This window comes from Ambystoma mexicanum, chromosome 11, assembly GCF_040938575.1.
Source record: "Ambystoma mexicanum isolate Mex_15411 chromosome 11, UKY_AmexF1_1, whole genome shotgun sequence".
Lineage (NCBI taxonomy): Eukaryota > Metazoa > Chordata > Amphibia > Caudata > Ambystomatidae > Ambystoma > Ambystoma mexicanum.
In genome coordinates, this window is record NC_090934.1 from 996,287,674 (window position 1) to 996,308,822 (window position 21,149).

The window sequence follows — 21,149 nt, forward strand, 5'->3', positions numbered from 1 at the left end:
ACGACATGACACGTACAATAGAAATTTGACAGACTAGACAGACGCCAGCTGGACACAAATATCTCTGCCTCTAATTTGTACCCCGACATGGAGTTTAAACGAACCCCTTTTACGACATCTTTAAACGTGGTAGTAGTCTAGTCGTCCCCTATTATGTGGGCTCTGAGTTCACATTTCTTCAGAACGCTATATTAAAGCGCAGGAAATAAGGCGTACCCTCTCTCTTTATCTCAGGTCTCCGGCCTGGTATCCTCTCTCTTCTCTGGTGTCTACCCCGGTATTCTCTTTTTTCTCGGGTGTCTACCCTAGTATTCTCTCTTTTTATTCCATTATTCTCAAGTCATTATCCCCTTATATATATACAGTCTTCTCTACTTTTATTTTGTTTTCTCCACCTCCCTCTGTTCCTTTTCCCTTACTTGTTCTATTGCCCATGACATTTGCCAAAGCATTCAATTTTTTGTTTCACTCACCGCTCGCATGGTTCCTCTCTGGATCCTCGGGATCACTGCCTCCGTTACCGCCTTCTTTAGTCTTTTGCCTGTTCCGCTGCCCATAGGAATGGAAGGGTTTATGTTTTTAAAACAGGTCCCGTCAGACCCACTGCAGTTTTGGATATATTTAAACTATCATCGTCCACGGGAAGCTTCACAGTCTGCTCGGCCAAATGGCGAAGGACTCGTGATATTGCCGAAGACCTAGAGTTACTTCGTGTCGACGGTCAATAGGTGTCATATTTTAATCAATAATCAATAATTGATGGTCAAAACCATCCTCTCCGCTACCAAGTGTACAGGAGGGCGGAGCGACCTCTGAGGGGCCCATGGGATCAGAGCTCACCCTCGAGTACTTTAAGACGAGATAGCTGCACCTTGAGGTGGATGGGGTGCGGGATTCTCTTACTCCAACACCAATCAATAAGGACAACTCAATGGTTTGGCAAAGGGAAGTCCGTTTAATGACAAGTACAAAAACGGGGAAGCAATAGGAAATCAGCAGTGATGCGGCTGCCCGTCTCACTTCAACTTCCAACTTCTTCATTCAGACAGCAATAGCTATAGTAAATTCTCATCATCATTGATGTGTAACACTCAACAGTTTGTCATGCAATTCTTTTGGTTAAAAAGAAAACTTAAGTATAGGTGCTATATCTGTATATGGTAACAGAGTGTGAGGATTGGATAACTCTTATCGGGTGGGCGTCTACGCCCATCCCTCTACATCACTGGTGCTCGACGTCACTACAAGTACGACATCTCATTGGTTCTACTAACTATAGGACCCTAGATTATTTGGTCCATTGTGATTGGGTCAGTTACACCCCCAGGCATAAATCTCCACTTTAATTAGCAGCATGCAGAATGTTCACCCAGATGCAGTGTGCCCCATGATTCACCCTGCCTCCCTTCCATCAATCAGTACTTTAGGGCTATGTGTCAATTAGTTGGCTGAGGCTGGCCTCGAAACTGTAGCTTCTTATCATGAAAAGGTATGGCATCCTCTGGTTTGGCTGACATCAGACGTTGATACCTCTTCACGCTTGGCTGGTCACGTGTTAGTACACCGTGATCTGCTTCATTTTCCTTCTATTTGCGTATTTGATTCTCTCTTTGGCCTCGCCACCTGCCTGGGCCTCTTTATCTCGACCTTCACGGGGCAGGCTGCTATGCTCCTAAGTTTCGTTTCTTCGAAGTTGCCGCTCTCCTCCCTTCCTGGGGTTGACCTCGAATTCCCAGGCATGAGCTGTTTCTTGCTTAGTTTCGATTCCGCTGTTTCTTCTAGCTTAGCTGGAGTATGAATCTTGGCCTGTTTGACCCCTACTATCCTGGGCTTAATTTCTGCTTTTTGTAAAATGGAATCGCAGTTGTATAATGTGCTTCATTGACGTAGATATATATAGTTGGCACTTGCCGCTCTATTCTTCTACTGAGCATATCAAGCCGTACTGTTTTCTTAGCTTCTTGCGTTCCAAGCCTATTTACAGGCGTTAGCTAGTTGAATATTTTCATCCTGCTTTATGGTTATGTTTCTTTATATTTCAACATTGTTTCTTCTTACAAGTCTATTACATCATTATTCTATACATTTCGTCCTTGCGTGTCATCTTTTGATTGTCGTTTCGTTCATCTTTACGTCTGTCCGGGCCCTTGTGTCATCACCATTTGCCTTCAATGAAGGCCCTTTGGGTTTCTTCGGGGACAGTTTGTAAGTAGTCTTTATTTCGTGTCAGCTGCTGGTACGGTTGTCTCAATGGGTACCGTGCTGCCCATGGTTGTCTGGTTATTGGCACTTCAACAGGTATGGCTCTCCTGATGGGCACCAGGTAGAGCCCTAGTGCTGCTCTCTGTTGGTTTACTTGCTCCTCATACGTCACATATCTCGGTGAGTATGTCCTTGGTATTTCAAAATGGGTGGCTGGAGTGCAGGCCATATCTGCGACCTCCTCTACACATCCTCAGAACCCAATCCAAGCTGCCTCATTGTACTTTTCTGTTTGATCTCCTGACATCTTTTCCAGCCAGGTAAGGAACCTTGGGTGTGTGTAGCAATTAAATCTTGTCTTCGACCATCATGTAGGAGAAACCATCAAGGCCATCTATTTTCGCCTTACTCTACTATGACCTATTCTTCCTTTCATCCCTGAACCAGACCGACCCGTAGTGGTGGGTTCTTTGAATAATTCTAAGTTGGACATTGCAACTCCATTTTGGCCGGGTTCTCAGTAAATGAACTCACACGGCTGAAAAAAGCACAAAATGCTTCTCTGAAGCTCCCTTTTCAGGTCCTAAACGTTTTCATCAGTTTCTCCATATCTGAGGAATTTGCATTGGTTAACATTGGTCACTTTCAAGATTCTTTGTCTTGTTTTCAAGTGCCTTAATGCACACGCCCCTGCTTATCTTATGGCTAAAATAGTTTCTTACTGTCCATCTCGCACTTTGCGATTCTCTGATTAATATCATCTAGCAGTTCCTGCCTGCCACTTCCTACACAGAGGGTACCTAAGCTTTGCAGTTCTGGGCTCTCGGCAATGGATCTCACTGCCCACCAAACTCAGACAGACACATTTTTACCTGCCATTAAAAAAAAAGCCTGAAATCCCACCTTTTTCAGTAACCTTTAAGAATCCATGCATATGGGCTACTTAGATATATACAAACTGTGCCCAGAAGCATTGTAGTCTGCCCTGTTCTTCTGTAAGCAAAGTTATGCACTTGACAAACAACTCAACTCAACCGTGACAGGACGGAGTAAAACCGAGCACCAGAAGGGTGGCAGCAGCCCACAAGCAAGCAGAGTCTCCCAGATGGAGCCACTGCATTGGAGAGAGAGAGACGTACTGGGGCCACATTACTTGCATTACCGGAAAGCAATCGTCGGTCTGGCCCAGAAAACTGGCAGGGGCTCAGCCTGCAAAGTAATCCTAACCCATGATCACCAAAGCATGGACATGGGGCAGATATCTTACATAAAGACATAACAACTTGGGGGAATGGCTGCAGAGGCACCCGTGACATGAACTTGAACAGAATGAAACCAGAGTCACTGTTGCTGGAGTTTGACAAACCTGTGCAAAGAAAAGGGACCCAATGGGAGCAGGAGGAGGAACATAAGTGTGGCAGGACGTGGTGGATTAGTGAGGTCAGAGAAGATGGAACAAGAGACCAGCAGGAGGACGGAGTAACACAGTAGGGAGGTGATTTCTGGTGAAATTATTATTTCCCAGCCATATTAGGCTCCTCTGCGTGGCATTTGGAAGACGTTCCAGTCTCCCGCACATTCACTCAGGATGTTCTGCTTTTGAGTGCTAACTAGTTCCTGTTACTTCTGTGCGGCTGGAGCTGGAGAGCTTCCCTAGGGATGCCTTTGGGACCACGACAGCAGGAAAGAAAGATGTGTTTTTATGTATGTGTGCATTTGTATCTAAGTGAGTAAATGAGTGTTTGTTGAATGTGCGTGTGTGTGTGTGTGTTTCTGTGTGTGTGCATCAAAGACTGAGACAGCCACTGATTATGGGGGCAAAGGGAATGAGGGTTGCCCCATGCACAATCAGCATCTGATTGGGAGTGGGAAAGTGAAAGGGGCTGCCTGCCTTTTCCATGCACAATCAACCTCTGATTGAATGTGGAAGTGAGGGAGGTCTAGCAAATTTGGACTTTCTGCACGTTTTTGGGTGTTTTACCAGTCTGAACTCTCTCCCTTCGAATCCTATATGAATAAGTGGAGTTCCACATGACTCCTACTGAGATGTAAGCATTCATTGGTGAAAAGAAGGTAATTAAGAAACCTTTATTTTCTAGGGTAGCCTCGTGAGGTAACCATTTTACTATGATTTACCTGGCCGGGAATGATACTTCAAACACTAACCTTGCCTTTGCTAGCATTGAGTGTCTGCTGTGGCCTAATTCTGGGAGAAATCCGAAGGACTGTCTTCAGTAGTCTTTTACGATTCTTCAGGCTGAGGGACCTGACTTAAAGAAGTGTCTGTTCTCTTACCGAGGCCTGACTTGGAAGGTTTGCAAAAACATAACCCACTGCTGTTTTTACTGGTTATGGGGTGGGCTTAGCCACCCCTTCCCCAAGAGATTTTTGGAAGGTGCATAGCTGCTTCTCCACCACACACCTCTCTCAGTCGGGATCCAACCCAAGCCAACAGACACCCCACTGCTTTACTTCAAGAACCTCTCCCACAGACTCATTGGAAGAAAACATCACAACCATGCTCTCCACGTCCGACCTATTCGCGAATGTAACCATTCAGCTCAGTTTGTTCAACCACTTTGCAGAGCTTCTGACAGATTCCACACTGATGGACTTAGATTGTACAACTATTGTTGGAAAATCAAATTGTCCAACAGTTGTCTGATTATAGGGAAGCATGACAATTTTTTTCTCAAACATTTTGTGACCCTTATGGAGAGAATGCAGAATACCCACTGCATTCAAATGTTTACAACATAACATTGTTGAACATGTTGCTCACATTATGTATGTCCACTTATGTATTGTCCCCAGTGACTGTACCATTTACTCCCCTCCATAACCTGGTCAGAATGTCCCTCAAACATACACCATTGTAAGATGCTCACTGTTTCCCATCAAATCTGATTTCTTATCTATTGTAGGTTATTTTATGATCAAAAGAGCATTCTTCCTCCTGTATATAAATAAAGAAATAAAGGGGAATGAAAGTAATGTAATAATGAGATAACTCTGATTTACTTTTCTCAGCAATATTTGTTTGATAAACTAAAATTGTAAATCACAAACACCACACAGGTAAAGTATCTATGTAAAGCCTAAATAATGAACTGGGGGAAAATGTGGGTGTATTTATTTTAACAAAGCATTAGAAGAGAAACATATCAGAATTTCAACAAATATAAATATTGCACATTTATTTTTTCTATTGGGGATTTTGAGCTCATCACAAAGTAGCGGAAACACAGCCCCAAGTGGCACTATCTATCTCTGTGAAAGATTATTTGTAAGAGTTACTTTATTTTAAACTAAGTGGTGCTGTGGTGAAAAATAATGGATACAATGGCTCCTCATACTGTATGTTGCCTCTGAAATGCTAAATACATCTGCCATTCCATTAAGAACATATGATACAATATGACAATAATCTGAAGTGGCCACAGAAGCATTAGCACATTGAGATGAGGCTGTTTCATAGAATTACATTACACATTTCTGATGCAATGTTCCATAAGAATATTTGCACACCTGGTGAAAGTGCTGATGCTGTTCTGCAAATTTAAAGAAACCTGGTGACATGTCTGTACCAACAGGGTGGCAGCGTGTGTTTCTGAAATACATTTCACCTAGCCTATGAAACTGCCAATCACCATCAAACTTTAAAACCACTTTAGACTCTCATTTGACTACTTTTATATTGCGCCACTAGATACTTGAGAATTTGCACTATTGACCTGTCATCCTGGAAAAGTGCAAAAGGAAACTATACTATTTATCAGGACTAGGGGTACTGCTGATGATCTCTCTTTTAAGACCACCTCTGGGCTGTTTCCATGGTGTCCGGTTAAATAACAGAGAATGTTCACTGCTTTCCCTTTATCCATTTTTGCAAAAGTACATTATTTAACAGGACAATGGGTACTGGTGACAAACTTCCCTCTAACACAATCTCTGAGCTCCTTTGATGGTGCCCTGGTAAAGAGTAAAACATGTCCATTATTTAGCCTTTATTTTGATAAATAGTACTTATATTGCACTATTTACTCTTCGTCCTGGCAAATATCATTTCTGCACTATTTACCCTTCGTCCATTGTCTTTGCAAATAGAAGAACTTCTGCACTACTTACCCTTCATCCCACCCTCCTTGCAAACAGTAGACATGTTGCAATGTCCTTGCAAATAGTATACATTTTGCAATATTTACCCTTGGTTCTGGCAAATAATACACATTTTGCATTACTTACCCTTCGTCCTGGCAAGTAGTATAACTGCTGCACTATTTACCCTGTATCCCATCCTCTTTGCAAATAGTAGATCTATTGCACTGTTTACCCTTTGTCCAATCGTCCTTGCAAATAGTAGATATTCTGCACTATTTACCCTTTGTACTTGTGAATAGACGCTAGCAGAAATTCTGCACTATTTAGCCTTGGGCCCTTAGTCTTTGCAAATAGTGTACATTCTGCACTATTTACCCTTCGTCCTGGTAAATAGTAGAACATCTGCACTGTTACCCTTCGTCCTTGCAAATAGTCCACGTTTTGCACTATTTACACTTCGTCCTTAAGAATATACCTTACCAACGGCAAAACCTAGCTCTACAACTAATATCCAGTTGTACCGCTGATGCCAGTTCCACCAGGGGTGCCCATTTGAACGGAGAATGCCCAGCAGTCCCACTAATGCCCATTAGTGTGCTTGTGCCCTCTTAGGCTTTGCATTCAAAGGATATGTACCAAGATAGTTTTCATTTAATGTACTAATTAAGACAATCAATGAATTTACAAGTGAAAGTAGTGCCTGAAAATAGGGAATTTCAAAATTCAAAGGAAATGACCAAATATGAAAAAAGAAAAGGAAACACAGGATTAGTCATAGGCCATGCGCTTTTTAGTTCAGCATTTCCATGATGGCAAATTGTGTTGGCCGGGCGGCCCGGCTAGACCCTCTTTCATGGCCTTGGTGGGGGAAGTGGTCTGGTCCTCTCATCTCTCGTGCATTCTCATGTAAATGATCAGGTGCTCTGAATCAAACTCTTCGTGTGATTCAATTATACACAAACAAAGCCCTGAGACCCTTTGATTGTGCCGGAAAGGAGTGCTTTCTAAAGACACTTTCTGGATGTAAACCAAGAGCAGTGTAGGCGGGGTGGGCTACAGAAGGAGGGTGTGTTAAAGAGCAAGCCATGTGATCCCATACAGCCCTCTGCCCTCTATACCCGTGTCTGCGGCCCAGACCCCCTGCTGCAGTGAGGATGAGCTCTGTTCACTGATTAACGTTCTCTCTCTCTCCACTGAACATCCATCCCCCATCTCTTCCGGCCTGCCTTCCCATCATCTCATCCCCCTTTTCTGTGTCAACTTTTTTCGTCCTATCCACGCTCATCCTAGTCGTTACCCGACAAACAACTGTATGACTGTATCCTCTTTCCCTGCTACCCACTATTCCCTCTCTGCTTCAGCCCACTCCCCTCCGTACTCCCTCCATCCCTGCTTTTAACTACTCCCAGACCTATTTCTATGAACTCATTCTACCCCCTCTCGTTTTGCCCTCATCACCCTCTCCTTTCACTCTTCCTTTGTTTGACCCCCCCACCCTCTCTACAGAATCCCTCATTTCCAAACTCAGTGACTTACTTTTACCCCCCACCCACTATCTTCCATTCACAACCTTTCCATCAGGCAGTCATGGTTCCACTCTTTTTCTGCCTCTCTATTCCAACCTGTCTCTTTTCTCCACCTTTCCCTTCTCGCTCATCCACCTCTCCTATTCCTTTCCTCCACGCTCTCTCACCATTCCAGCTCACTTGCCTTCTTTCTCTCTTTTAACCCCTTAAGTGCCATGGGAGACATGTTCTTCCTGAATTCCCATAAGGAATCATGGTAGGCTCAGCCCACTCTCATACTTAAGCAGTTTTAATGAAAACTCTCACATACCAACTACCCAGGCACCCTATTATTTAAGCCAACAACAAAACCGACAGCACGCCAGTGGTCCTGGGCAGATTCCTCAGCTACCCATGTGCCTGCCCGTTTCAGATACACTTTGGCTTTGGGATAGAGCCGCCGGTCTGCCAGTCCTTGGTAGTGGCCTTATTGGCCCCCCGAAACCTCCTCCAAACAGTGGCCATGCCGCCTACCTGCAGAATCCCCTCTGCGGTTACCTGCGGTACATCAATGGCAGGAGGGGATGTGTCCTACTAGGCCATCCATCCAAACAAGGGGACACCCAAGGGTGGCGGAATCCCATGCACCTTGGTGGATTCACACCTCAGCTGAAATTGATGTGGGCTGAGGGATGAGGGGGAACTTGGGGGACGACACCAGCTTAGTTTCATGAAAGTACAACAAATTTAAAAAAAGATGATGTGCTCCACATCAGAAATCCCTTTGCACTGGGGATCTAGTAACGGGCTGACACCAAACTGGCACAACCTTTGTCAGTAGTCAGTGTGTGTGCCCCAAGATGGAAATCCCATCAAACATCACACTGATCATTCGAAATATTAATTTCAAAGTAAACAATTTACAAGGCCTTTCATGACCGTAATTTTTAAAGCCAAAAAGTATCAACAACTTGAATGTTGTAAGAAATGAAATCATAGGCTAATATACGTAATTTACAAAAGAAGGAAAAAAGTCAACTCTACATGCGCAGAATGCAGCTACGCGGTGATGAGACCACGTCGAAGCAGCTTTTGCGTGCAATCTACAAGCTGTAGCGTTTTCTGCAAATAGCGCAGCCCCAAGAGACATGTTAAATGTTAAAGGTATTTGTACCGCGCACCGTCACCAACGGAATTGGTCCCCGGGCGCTCAGGAGGATCTACATACGAGAAGGCAAGGTGGGTTAGTAAGGTGAAGAGGGAGTAGGATGGTGAGAGAAGTGGTGTCCTGTTGGCAGCTTCAGTTCAGTTTTCACCGCACGTTGAGCTTGGGTGCGAGTGTGGATTGATGTCAGTCCTCGTTTTGCTGTTGGTGCAGCTTATGTGTTGTTTGTTTGTTGTTGCGGTGTGGTGAAGTGCATGTGGTTTGCTGTGCGATAGGTGGTTGTGTGGGATTTTGTGTGAATTAAGTATGCTGAAATTTGAGCTTTTTCGTTAGTGGGTTATATGTCTCACGACTAACATTCGCAATTTGACTCAATGCCTAAGTTTGAGAGTCCTGTATAGTGGGAGAGAAGCCTAGGTTTCGCAATACATTACATTTCACCATATAACAGACAAAGATGGAGGCAACACCTAGATTTGAGAGTTCTGTATAGTAGGAGAAAGGCCTAGGTTTCACAGTACAGTAGGTTTCTCCATACCATAGATGAAGGTGGAGGCTAAACCTAGATTTGAGAGTCCTTTATAGCGGGAGAGAGGCCTAGGTTTCACAATACATTACGTTTCACCATATAATAGATGATGGAGGAGGCTACACCTAGTTTCGAGAGTCCTGCATAGTGGGAGAAAGGCATAGGTTCCACCATATGGTAAGTTTCACCATACGGTACGTTTCACCATACAATAGACAAATATGGAGGGTTCACCTAGATTTGAGAGTCCTGTATAGTGGGAGGGAGGCCTAGGTTTCATTACCTTTCACCATATAATAGACGAGGATGGAGGCTATCCTTAGATTTGAGAGTCCTGTATACTGGAAGAGAGGGCTAGGTTTCACAATACATTACATTTCACCATATAATAGACGAGGATGGGATTCAACCTAAATTTGAATTTCCTGCATAGTGGGCAAAAGGCCTGCGTTCCACAATGTGTCTAGATATGACACAAGCCAATAATCACAAGGTGTATCTAAATGTGGCACTAGCTGACAATCAAACTCCTGTTTAGATGTGATGTAAGCTAATATTCACAAAACATAACTAAAATGTGGCACTGGCTAACATGTGCAGTCCTCTCTAGATGTGACGCAAGCTAATATACATAGTTGAAACTACATGTGGCACTGGCTAACATTCACAATCCTGTCTAAATGTGACACAAGCTAATATTCACTGGACATAGCTAAAATGTGACACTGGCTAACATGTGCAGTCCTCTCTAGATGTGAGGCAAGCTAATATACATAGTTGAAACTACATGTGGCACTGGCTAACATTCACAATCCTGTCTAAATGTGACACAAGCTAATATTCACTGGACATAGCTAAAATGTGACACTGGCTAATATTCGCAGTCCTCTCTAGATGTGAGGCAAGCTAATATACATAGTTGAAACTACATGTGGCACTGGCTAACATTCACAATCCTGTCTAAATGTGACACAAGCTAATATTCACTGGACATAGCTAAAATGTGACACTGGCTAACATGTGCAGTCCTCTCTAGATGTGAGGCAAGCTAATATATATAGGTGAAACTACATGTGGCACTGGCTAACATTCACAATCCTGTCTAAATGTGACACAAGCTAATATTCACTGGACATAGCTAAAATGTGACACTGGCTAACATGTGCAGTCCTCTCTAGATGTGAGGCAAGCTAATATACATAGTTGAAACTACATGTGGCACTGGCTAACATTCACAATCCTGTCTAAATGTGACACAAGCTAATATTCACTGGACATAGCTAAAATGTGACACTGGCTAATATTCGCAGTCCACTCTAGATGTGAGGCAAGCTAATATACATAGTTGAAACTACATGTGGCACTGGCTAACATCCACAATCCTGTCTAAAAGTGACACAAGCTAATATTCACTGGATATAGCTAAAATGTGACACTGGCTAATATTCGCAGTCCTCTCTAGATGTGAGGCAAGCTAATATACATAGTTGAAACTACATGTGGCACTGGCTAACATTCACAATCCTGTCTAAATGTGACACAAGCTAATATTCACTGGACATAGCTAAAATGTGACACTGGCTAACATGTGCAGTCCTCTCTAGATGTGACACAAGCTAATATACATAGTTGAAACTACATGTGGCACTGGCTAACATTCACAATCCTGTCTAAATGTGACACAAGCTAATATTCACTGGACATAGCTAAAATGTGACACTGGCTAACATGTGCAGTCCTCTCTAGATGTCACGCAAGCTAATATACATAGTTGAAACTCCATGTGGCACTGGCTAACATTCACAATCCTGTCTAAATGTGACACAAGCTAATATACACTGGACATAGCTAAAATGTGACACTGGCTAACATGTGCAGTCCTCTCTAGATGTGAGGCAAGCTAATATACATAGTTGAAAATACATGTGGCACTGGCTAACATTCACAATCCTGTCTAAATGTGACACAAGCTAATATTCACTGGACATAGCTAAAATGTGACACTGGCTAACATGTGCAGTCCGCTCTAGATGTGAGGCAAGCTAATATACATAGTTGAAACTACATGTGGCACTGGCTAACATTCACAATCCTGTCTAAAGGTGACACAAGCTTATATTCACAAGACATAGCTAAAATGTGGCACTGGCTAACATTCACAATCCTGCCTAGTTGTTACGCTGTTTAGTATTAACATCCTGGCCTAATATGTTTTGAGGGTAAGTAGAGTGGCAGTGCTTCCAGAGTATAGTGATTGCTGTACTCTCCACCAGGGTCATGCCTCCTGTCAGAAGAAGCCAACCGCTGGTTCCCTTATAGATGAGGAATATTGGGTTATTTTTAGGGAAGCCAGGTATACTTTCCGGAGGCAAGGCTGCCACGATTCCTCGCACTACATGTATAATAACACATAAGATATGATGTTTCTTAACAAGGTTTGATTTGTTGCACTTTCTTGGTCACCATAAGAAAAAGATAGCAGGCAGTGCATTCTGCCACATCATAAGTTGACATGTTGATCATGTATTATTTTAAGAATAAGAATTTCCGTTTTAATTTGTCGCACATACTGAGTTTTTTTGTTGCTTCTTTTCCTGTTTATTTTTCAGACCGATAAGAAGGTGTAATCCAGGCAGGTATGTGAGCCTTTGGTGTATTTTTTTAGAGGTTTATTACTTATTATTCGAGAGGAGAATCACTTTGGTTTACAAGGGCTCATTATGATACTAAAGCCTTTCTATATATGATCTATTTTGTATTTTCAGAAGACCCATGGTGAAGGACAGCAAGTCCGATGTGCATTGGATACTTCTAGACATTGAAGCCTGTGATCTCATTTCTTATGGCAATAATACCTGATCGGGCGGTCCGGATCGGGTGGTAACGGCCCCGAGCCCAAGGTACAGGTCTGAGCACAGTTGCCCTCCCGGGCCCTTTTTGCCACTCGACATGAATAAAGGTACCACAACTGTTCTCAATTTCTGGAAAGAACTGATAGGGGTGTGAAGTAACTTGTTATCTATAACAAATCTTCTTAACGCCAACTCTCCACCATGGGAGCAGACATATGCCAATTTCTTCTCCTCAGCCTTTTGCCTTGCAATGCCCATTGGCCCAAAGAAACGTTTCCCCCATCGTCTGTCCATCAAACAATATACAACAGCAATTGCTGGTCAATAAACATTAACAATCATGTACATTTTTATGCTACTTATTTCAATGAATAATTCAAAATGGGTGTTGCATGTGCTTTGAAGGGACCAGAGAAACACTGAGCATATCTATCCTAGGCTCCCCTGTACTACGTTGGAGTTCCTTGTAAACAATATTGACAGACGATATCAACAGCCAGAGCTAAACGTCTCTGTATCTGACGAGACTGCATGAAATCGGATATGAAAAAAGGGTCAGGGGACTCCAGAAAATGATTGCCTGATTATGGATCGCCAGATCCAGAAGCAGGCCCCAAAATGGAGGAGACAAATCTGATAATCAATTGACACCTTCAACAGAAAAGGAAATCCCTCCCTGGACCATACCACTAGGTGTGATCATTGCGATCATTGCCATGTGAACTTCACTTATCTTCACCCTCAAAGTTCTCCTGATAATCATCACAAAGGGAGGGAAAGCATAGCTCTCGATGAGACTCGGAACCCAGAGGTGAAATACACGCCATTGTTTATAGGTGCAGATCAACAATGTTAATGTCCCCTACCATAGCATATCTTTTCCACTCCTTGTGTTGACCCCATGAATCAGGTGAACATGGGGTGGGTAAAGGAAGCCTCCTTCGAGTGTCATCCTCGTTCAATCCCCACCCCACTAGAGAGCCGGATGGAGGAGGATGATGAAACTACGCCATATTTACCTGCAGAAAGGTAGTGCCAAGTGGAAATGACTTCTCTGGACTACGACACAATGGGGCCTCATTCCGAGTTCGGTTGTGAAATCAGCGGTAATTCCGCTGGATGGAAATACTGTTATTGCTGTGTCGTCCAGTGGAATTACTGCCAAGCTAGGAGTGGACAGGTGCATGCACCAACCATCAGTGGAAACTGTAAATCTGTCAGTCGGAATTACTGCAGTAAAATTAACAACAGCAGTAAAGCTGCCAATATCCGGCCGATTTAGTGTTACACTGTACATTGGTGGAATTTCCAAACGGTAATTCGGTCAGCTGAACGGAAAGTCATCATGACATGAATGGGAAGATCAGCGGCAGCCATCTTTATGAACTCAATCCACTCAAAATCACCATTTTAGAATTGCCATCCAACTCTGGAAGTAAGCCAAAATATGTCTGGAGGAAAAGGTAAAGCCAAGGTGCCAGAAATGTGGTTTCGGAAGCCAAAATTCAGTGAGAAAGAGCTCACTGTGCTCACTGAGCAGGTCTTTGCCAATTCTAAGGAGCTGCATGGGGCTCAAAACAGAAAGACCTCCCTTCAGTGCAAAAATGCCATCTTGAGGGAGACCCGGAAAACAAGGTGGCGATGTGGGGAATGTCCCACGGGACTGGCAGGACATCAGGAAGAGGCAGAACAACCTCAAAGCCAGGATCCGCACCCTCATAGCCCACCACTGTTGGGAGTCAGCAACACTGAAGGAGGTACAGTGGGGCTGCTGCAGCTCACACCTTGGGAAGCGATGGTGAGCCTCATCCTTCATATTGCAGGCATGGAGTGTGTTAGATCACAAGAGGTCTGAGCTGTCAGCCAGGAATAACCCGGTGTGTAGATGAGTGAATCATGGGACTGCTTCACACGACTGCCAATATAATGTTAACATACACATGTGCAGTCATCCTGCAGGAAATTGGGCAGCCAATTAATGCGCAACACATTAAACACCATAGGACTGTACACCAGAAGGCATGGTAGGTGTGAACCCCCAAAAGACCCACCATCAAGTAGGAGGAGGCCCTTCTTGTAGGCCATACACAACAAACATGCTACAGCAAGTAACATGGACAGTCAACCAATCACATGGTACATCAGCTGCACCTGTTAGTAGCATGCTAAACACCCATGCATACACAGTGCAAATCCGCCTAATGGCAGCCACCCACTTAATGCATGGCACATTTCTAACATCTGCAGATGTCCTGGCCCAACAGACAACAAGTGCAACAGTTCAGTAGCAGCAAGACCTCAATGAAGAGTGTAGTGTATGCCACCAAATGTCACACTCACACTACTATGGCTAGCAGGGCACCCCTCAGGTGACGGTATTACATGTCATGCATGCAACATTGGCACAGCTCTACATGGGCACCCATGACCTTGCACAGTTGTGAAGCACATGACACCACAGTCCAGGGCAGGTAGATATTTCCAACAGCAAATAATCACACCCACTCATCAAGCCAGCAACCCATGCTACTGTTTCACACTCATGGGACCATAGCACCCTAGGCCCTCAGTGTTTTCATTAAACCTCATGAGATCACACCCTACAACATTTCAACATAGGTATTGAAGCAATGTTTCCTCTCTCCCAACAGAAACAAAAGACAGCCAGGACCCGCCCTGGCCCACCTGCTCCTGGAAGTGGCAAGAAGGTATTGGGACATTCTGCATGGGCCAGTTTTGCAGCAACCAGGAAGGCAATTGGGCATGAGGATACCTCCACGACCCCCTCAGTCCAAGGGCACTGCTGCAGCCACCTCTGGGGGCACAGGCACACCTGCCATGGTCGTGGCCCCAACTCCAGCCATTACAGAGCCCGTAGAACCCCCTCCCAGCCAGCCACCTTCCACTACTGTTGAGGCTGTCGATCAGGCCACTGCACAGGACACAGCCACCTACCTGCCGACATAGCTGCACCGTGAAAGCCAATATTGTGCCACCACTACAGCTGCCCCAGTGAGCCATCTGCCCATGGACTCCTCTATCCATCCCAGCATCTCGGCACTTAACACCAGTCCACCCCCCTTATCAGCGTGCCATACCCTGCATTGGAGCCATCCAGAGGGCACAGAATCCCCTGTTGAAGATGAAAAGGTACATGGAGAACAGACGTCTGCCTCAGAGGAAAGCCACCACCATGAATCACCAAGGCCAGTACCCCAACCCACACTCAATGCCATCTTGGAGAGGCTCTCTCAGATTGAGCAGTGTCAGGAGAGAATGGAAAGGATTGCCCAGGAACAGCAACTGGCCCACTCCCAGGCAATGCAAGGCATGGTACAGTGTGCCTCCAGCAGGGTGGCACTGCCCTGGACCATCTGTGTATGTGTGCTGCATATTGCCCAGCAAGTACGACACTCATGAGCCAACAGGCATGGGAGTTGGCTTAGCATATGTCAGCCATGAATCAGAACATCTAATGAGCCATTACCCTCACGCTGCAGCACATCTGGGGTGGTGAATCGTCCACTTCTCTGTCAGCCATCCAAACATGGGGCTCTATTGCGAGCACCCCAACAAGGTGCTCACAGCAGTGCATCAGGAGTCCAAGCAACACAACCCAAACAAGTGGCAAGAGAAGGCGAAAGTAGACATGTTCATATGACTGGCTGCAGTCCACGAGAGTGTGGAGAGGGGATGGTGTTGGGGATGAGGATATGGGAAGGGGGTGGTGTTGGGATGTGGGTGTGGGAAGGGAATGGTGTTGGGGATGAGGGTGTGTACACATAGAATAAAATCACTGTTGAGTACAGTCAATGTATCCAGTATTTATTCTTTGAAGTGATGTATGTGCATTCAGTGAATGGTTACCGTACTGTGAGAGGTGCATATGTCTGGAATCAAAAATAGTTGTCCATAAGGTCTCGGCAGACAAGGCACCCTTCTCGCACCTCCCCGCGTATATCCTGAGTGCCCTGCTGTCACATGAAACTTTTTTATCCTCAGAGCTGGGGGTGGGGGATAGTCCTCTGCAGGTATCATCCAGCATATGCAGCATTGCGCATATTATGATGATTTTCCCATCTTCAACATGGCTATACATAAGTGCACCACCTGTCCGGTTGAGGCTCCTGAATCTTCCCATTAGCAGTCCAAATGTGTGCTCAATGCATGTCCCGGTCCTCTTGTGTGCCTCATTATAGGCAATCTCATGCAGTATACCAGGGTTCCTCAAAGGTGTCATCAACCAGGGTAACTGCGGATGGCCTGAGTCACCTACAACAAATTGAAAGAACATGGTGAACATGAACGTTTGACTGCCAAAGTACATGTTTGTCATCCTATTTTGCTGCTGGCCTTTTTGTGCTCAGTTGTGCTTGTGCATGATGCACCGTACATCAATTGGGGTGGATGAGCATTGGCATTCAATGAGCACTTGCAGTAAATCCCAGTTTGTATGGCATTATTGTTTATGTGTTTTGGTCTGTTTGGACATCACCCCTGAAGGTGAGACTATGGCGATGGTGCTAGGCCATCACCCCTGAAGGTCTTTTCCCTCCAAAAGGGTCTTTAACTGGCATGGGAGCAACACAGAGCTCACCCCAACACCACCAGAAGCCCTCTTTCCATCTGCCTGAGGCTGCTGCCTGCAGAGTATCAGGATACCAAAAAGAAGCATTCAGAGTCAATTTAGGGACTGTCCCTGTGACCTATGACCCCAAAACACCATCTTTGATAGGTCTTTCCCACTCCGAAAGGAGCTTTAACTGGGCTGTGAGCAACACATAGCTCACCCCAACACCAACAAAAGCCTTCTTGCGATCTGCCTGAGGCTGCCCGCAGAGATCAGGATACCCAAAAGGAGCATTCAGAGTCAATTTAGGGACTGCCCCTGTGACCTATGACCACAAAAATCATTGTTGAAAGGTTTTTCCTACTCCAAAAGGGGCTTCAACTGGCCTGGGAGCAACACAGAGCTCACCTCAACACCACTGGAAGCCCTCTTTCCACCTGACTGAGGCTGCTGCCTGCAGAGATCTGGATACCCAGAAGAAGCATTCAGAGTCAATCTAGGGACTGCCCCTGTGACCTAGGACCACAAAACACCATGTTTGAAAGGTATTTCCCACTCCAAAAGGAGGTTCAACTGGGCTGTGAGCAACACCGAGCTCACCCCAACGCCACCAAAAGCCCTCTTTCCATCTGCCTGAGGCTGCCTGCATAGGTCAGGAAACCCAACTAAATCATCCAGAATCGATCTAAGGACGTCCACTGTGACCTCTGATCCCACAACCACCATCTTTGGAAGGTCTTTCCCACTCCAAAAGATGCTTAAATTAGGCTGTGAGCAACACAGATCTCATCCCAACACCACCAATAGCCCTCTTGCTATCTGCGTGAGGCTGCCTGCAGAGGTTAGGAGGCCCAAAAGAAGCACCCAGGATTGATCTAGGTACTGTCCCTGTGACCTCTGACAAAGTTACTTCCGGGTTACTTTGTATGTAAGCACTCTCCTTTGGGTGTCCATTAGCCCGGGAATCCAGAGCAAAGGGAAAACAGAGCTACAGGTTGCTACTATCTCCTTCTCTGGAGTTTGTTTTCACTGTTAGCCCCTGTTTGCCTCAGATTGCCTCAAAAATACCCTGCATACAGCTCACAAATAACATTCAAATCTATCTCCAACACTCCACTAAAACAACTATTTGCGTACACCTGCACCTGTGAATAACCCTAGCTTCCTAACCATTGTACTGGCTCTCCACACTGTGCTTCTCAACTATAATGCAGTCACTCCTGTTCCTCATGCTTCTCCCACTCACCTCTCACTGCCTGCACGTTCTCCAATCACGCTACAAATTCCTCCTTTCCTATCCCTATTATAAAACTGACAACTCAAAACTCCTACTAATCCATCTCTCTTCCACCTCCTTCCAACAAACAAAGCCCAAAAGCTAACCACACCTCTGACATCTATCCACCTCGCCTCTATTCCTCTGAGACTCAACTTCTCTACTCTTCCTTACCTCATCAACTGAACATTGCACTCTGTAATGCTCAGTATGTATGCAAGAAAACCTTCTTTATAACTGACTACTTTCCCTTCCGCTCTCCTCCCCTGGGCATTTCTGCTATTTCTCCACCTGACACTGACACTTTGGCGGCCCTACATGACTCCAAAGTATCCTTCATTCACTCTCCTCGCCTGACTGGCAGAGGTGGAGGTCGTAGGACACCTACTCTCTTCCCACCTATATGCCTTATATGCCTCACAAATGTCAAATGCCACATCCTCTCCTACCTCTTTTGAATTCACCATCTCTACTATTGGTCTGCCTTACTCGGTTCACATCATGTCCATCTATCGCCCTACTGGTACCAATGGACCATTCTTTGATGATCTTGGCCAACTTCTTGATTCTCTTTCCACTAAACATCACCTCATTCTCTTAGGCGACATTAACCTTCCCTCTCTAACCACTTCTCATCAATCTGAACTTCAGTGTTTTCTTAGTGACTATGCTCTCCACTCTAATCATAACCTACCTACCCACACAGGAGGTAACTATTTGGATCTAGTATTTATCTCCACCTCTCTCTCAGATGCTAATGCTACTGTCACTTCATCCATATCTGATCACTAAATTGATTCCACCATCTCCTTTCCACCCTCTGACCTTTCCTCACACTTGCTTCACCTATTACTGAAAGGAAATGTAAACCTTCAGCCATTCCCCCTTTCTCTCCCACCTACAGTTTTCACTCTCCTCCTTCACACCTGATGCCTCTTCCACCAATACTTACTTCTCCAGCTTCCAATCCCTACTATATGACTCATTCTCCTCTCACTTCCCACTGCTTACTTTCATCCCTAAGTCTCAGAATCCTCAGCCATTGGTCACCCCATTCATAAACTCCCTCCACTCACACGTGTCAGCTGCTGAGCAAATAGAGGCATATCCACTTGCATGAGGACTCGATCCTCTACCTCTTTGCTCTGAACTCTCTCAGGTCTACTCTTGGAAGAGTAAAAAGGGAATGAATCCTCATTGACTCTCACTCCAACCATCCTTGCCGGCTACAGGGCACCAACAACTCACTTCCCACTCCTCCTAGGTCTATGTCTATCAACTCCACTCTAACAGGTAATGACCTACACTGCAGCAAAAAGGTCCAAACTTAAATACTCTCTCCTGACCTTCCTCACATTTCCTGCTCCTACATTGTACACTCTGCCTACTCTACCATCGTCATCTATCTCCCACTTTAGTCACACTAATACTGAAAAGTGATATGTCTACTGATGAAGGCAAACCCCTTTTGGGCACCATCAGACCCTCTTGCTCCTCAGCTAGTCAAGCCTATTGCCCCTTTAGTGGCCTCTCGCCTAGCTGAACTCTTCAACCTGTCTGTTTTCAAAACAGCTACGATCATCTCTCTCCTAAAACAGCAAGGGGCTGAGCCGAATCTACCGGCTAACTTTCACCCTGTGTCACTCCTCCCACACTACTCTAAAGCCCTCAAAAGGGTTGTATTCAACTATCTTACCAATTTCTTAGGCATCCACAAAGTTCGAGACCCCTTACAAGCAGGTTTCCCCTCCTGTCATTGTATGGAAACTGCTTGCATGAATGTGTACAACGTCATCACCTCTGCTAAGCACTCCTTATCCTCTACCCTAATTCTCCTTGACCTGTCTGTTGCCTTTGACACTGTCGATCACTCTGATCTCCTTAATACTCTCTTTCTTCTTGGGATTCATGATCAAGACCTTGCCTGGATTGATTTCTACCTTGTTCCTCACAAATTCTGTCTCCTGGAGCAACAAACCGTTTCAACCGACTCCTCTAACTGTTGGTGGTCCACAAGGCTCTGTCTTGAATCCACTCCTCTTTACACACTACACCTGCTCTTGGGGCACTAATCTCCCCACTTGGGTTCTCGTACCAACTCTTCGAAGACAACACCCAAATCTTCTTCCCTTTTCCTGAACTCTCCACTGATCTCTCTATATCAAATTTTCAAACTGTCTCTTTGCCATTAAATATTAGATGGATGCACACTCTGAAGTTCAACTCTACCAAAGGAGAGATGCTCTTCTTCCTTGCCAAAAGCTCTATCTTACCTTTTTCTCTGCCTATCCAGTTCCCACATGACACTCTCACCTCCTCTTCTTCAGCTAGAAACCTCAGCATCATCTATGACCCTTCTCACACCTTCTCTACTTTCATCTGCAAAACTGAAATAGCAGCTCGCCTCAACCTCCTAAATATTAAGGCACCTCCTTCCTTTCAAAACTGCCAAGCATAGCTTAACAACTTGTGTCTTCTCTATACTGGACTACTGTGCCAGCATCCTCTTTGTTCTCCCCATCTATGCTTTCTGTCCTCTCAACAAGATAATTCATATTGCTACCAGGACTCTCTTCGAACTCCCTCACTTCACACTTACTTCCTTGTACCATCACCATGCTGGATGGCTGATGATGCAAAACAGGGTCATATTTAAATGTCTTCTCCTGGCCCACAAATGTATCCATGGTAAGGCACCACTATATTTATCCTCCTCTATCCAACTCTACAAGCCTTCTCGCAATCTTCGCTGTGCCTCCTCAACTACCCTTGTGATTCCCCTCCCTCTCTGTGCTTCATCTCACTTCTGCTCCTTCTCTCTTCTTGCTCCACTTGCATGGAATTCTCTTTCCCCGGATATCCGAGAAACAGTCCACATGGATTTGTTCCAAACCACACTAAAAGCTTACTTCCTATCCTCTGAATTTCCCTCTTAACCTACTTCTCATC